Raw genomic sequence first — 2,903 nt, forward strand, 5'->3', positions numbered from 1 at the left:
AGCCTGGCCAACATGGTGAAACCCCATCTCTACTAAAAAATGCATAAATTAGTCAGGAGTGGTGGTGTGTGCCTGTAATCCCAGCTATTTGGGAGGCTGAGGCAGGAGAATCACTTGAACCCGGGAGGTGGAGTTTGCAGTGAGCTGAGATGGTGCCACTGCACTCCAGCCTGGGCAACAGAGTGAGACTCCTTCTCAAAAAAAAATTTAAAAAAAAGACCTTCAAAAGCACTACAGCCATATGAGCCAGCAATCCCACTCCTAGTGGGATACCCATGTGAAATGAAAGCCTTTGTTCACATATAAAAATTCATGGCTGTGTGTGGTGGCTCACGCCTGTAATCCCAGCACTTTGGGAGGCTGAGGCGGGTGGATCACAAAGTCAAGAGATTGAGACCATCCTGACCAACATGGGGATACTCAGTCTGTACTAAAAATACAAATATTAGCTGGGTGTGGGGGTGCGCACCTGTAATCCCAGCTACTCGGGAGGTTGAGGCAGGAGAATCACTTGAACCCAGGAGGTGGAGGTTGCAGTAAGCTGAGATTGTCCCGCTACACTCTAGCCTGGGTGACAGAGCAAGACTGTGTCTCAAAAAAAAAAAAAAAAAAAGAAAATCATGAGCGAATGTTTGCTGAGCCTTTATTAGTTATTACTAATAGCAGTTAAACCCTAACTGTCCTTCAATGGATGAATGGATAAACAAATGTGATCCATCCACACAATGGAATACTATTCAGCCATAAAAAGGAACGAGCTACAGATACGAAAAAGCAACATTACAGATGAACCTCATATCCATTATGTGGGTGAAAGAAGCCAGGCTCAAAAGGCTGCGTGATTCCATTTCACTCGACCTTCTGGAAAAGGCAAAAGTATCAGGACAAAAAGCAGATGAATGCTTGCCAGGGGCTGGGACCTGCAACAAATGGAGTAGTTTGGAGAATTTTTTGGGTTGATGTAAATGTTCTGTATCTTGATTGTAGTGGTGGTTGCATAACTATGTGTTCAGAGCTGTACACTAAAATGGGTGAATTTTACTGCATGTCAATTACACTTCAGTGAAAAAAAAAAAAAAAGAAGGAGAAAAACCAAACAACCCAGGCAAGACAAGATAGGGCTTGGGAAACTTCTTTCTGGGATTCCTGACACAGCAGAAACTTGCTAACCAGCCCTGGCTTGTCTAGTCCCAGCTTCACATCCCCTCACACACTGGCGAGCCAGCTCATTCACACACACCCCAAACCAGCCAAGCCAGGTTCTGGAGAAAGTCAAGATCCGACCTGACTTGCCCATGGGAAATACAAAAGGAGCTTGTGAGACACGACATTACCAAACACATCACATCTCTGGCATTCAAATGATCTCGGGTTCCCCCAAACCTGAGGTCCACAAAAGCTCATCCTTGGAAGCTGCCACAGCTTTGGCCATCTCTTGCAGTTTCTCCCTTGGAAATTACTTTAATTAAGGAGCTAGTTACAGTCAGCTCAGCAAGCACCCAACAGATCTACCAGTCACCTTTGTGAATCAGCCACTGCCGGGACTGTGAAGACACCAGCAGGATCTAGCTTTCCCTACAGACAGGCACCGTCAGTGGGCCACAGTACAGTGTCCTCAGTGACTTGAACAAAGTGGCCAGTCTTCATTCCAGGGGTGGATTTCATTTCTGCTGACAGCCTGGTTACTGGAAGCCAGATGGGCAAACAAGGGGTTCCTCGAGCCTGCAATACCCCTCAAAAACAAAGAGGAATTCTATTTTGGAGACTGGATCCTGCCTTTCTGCCAGCTTCTTATGGGTGAGGAGGGGGTGGAAATTCTTTGTCTGTTCCGGTTGACACGCAGCATAGTAGGTGCATGAGGATGATTTGGTGTCTGTTGAGTAAGTGTGGGGCTCAGAAAAGCAGTCTCAAAAGGGAATTTCCAAAATGTTCTGAGTTTATGGGAATATGTATAGAATCTCTTCAAAATGACACCTACTCATACACTATCATGCCCTATCTGGCTGCAGCCCAGAGATAGAAGACTCACTTCTTCAGATCACATTAAATAAGTTGCAGATTTGCATAACTGGTGAAGGAGCAACACGTGGCTGGGTCTTAGGGGTTCAACCCTATCCCCACGGCCCCTCACAATCAAGTACCTCAGGTAACTCAATCCGATAGGATTTTAACTTGTGGTCTCAGGCCTAGTGGGAGGGCTCATGCCTGTCATCCCAGCGCTTTGGGAGGCTGAGTAGGGAGGGTCACTTGAGGTCAGGGCAGCCTGGGCAACATAATGAGATCCCATCTCTACCAAAAAATTAACTTGTGTCCTGAAAGCAAATACTCTCTCCCAGCACCCCAGAAGGGTAGGGAGTGGGGCCTGTCATGACATCGAGGGCCTCAAAACTCAAAACTGCCACCAGAAAAAGATCTTTGCTTTTTTTTTTTTTTTTTTGAGACAGAGTTTCACTCTTGTCACCCAGGCTGGAGTGCAGTGGCGTGATCTCTGCTCACTGCAACCTCCATCTCCCGGGTTCAAGCGATTCTCCTGCCTCAGCCTCTTGAGTAGCTGGAATTACAGGTGCCTGCCACTACACCCAGCTAATTTTTGTGTTTTTAATAGAGACAGGGTTTCGCCATGTTGGCCAAACGGGTCTCAAACTCTTGACCCCAGGTGATCTGCCTGCCTCGGCCTCCCAAAGTGCTGGGATTACAGGCGTGAGCCACTGCGTCTGGCCAGATCCTTGCTTTTGAAAGCACACATACAAAACACCTTCATGTTTTCATCTGTTTTTTTCCAGATAGTGCCAGTGAAAAAGATGATGAGTTTCCTGAAGACCGCATAGCGTTGGCTTCCTGTACTCGCAGTCAGGGATCCCCAAAGGCTACAGCTTCAGAAGTTTCCAGAGCCGAATCTGGAT

Source organism: Colobus angolensis, unplaced genomic scaffold, assembly GCF_000951035.1.
Source record: "Colobus angolensis palliatus isolate OR3802 unplaced genomic scaffold, Cang.pa_1.0 Scaffold36, whole genome shotgun sequence".
NCBI lineage: Eukaryota > Metazoa > Chordata > Mammalia > Primates > Cercopithecidae > Colobus > Colobus angolensis.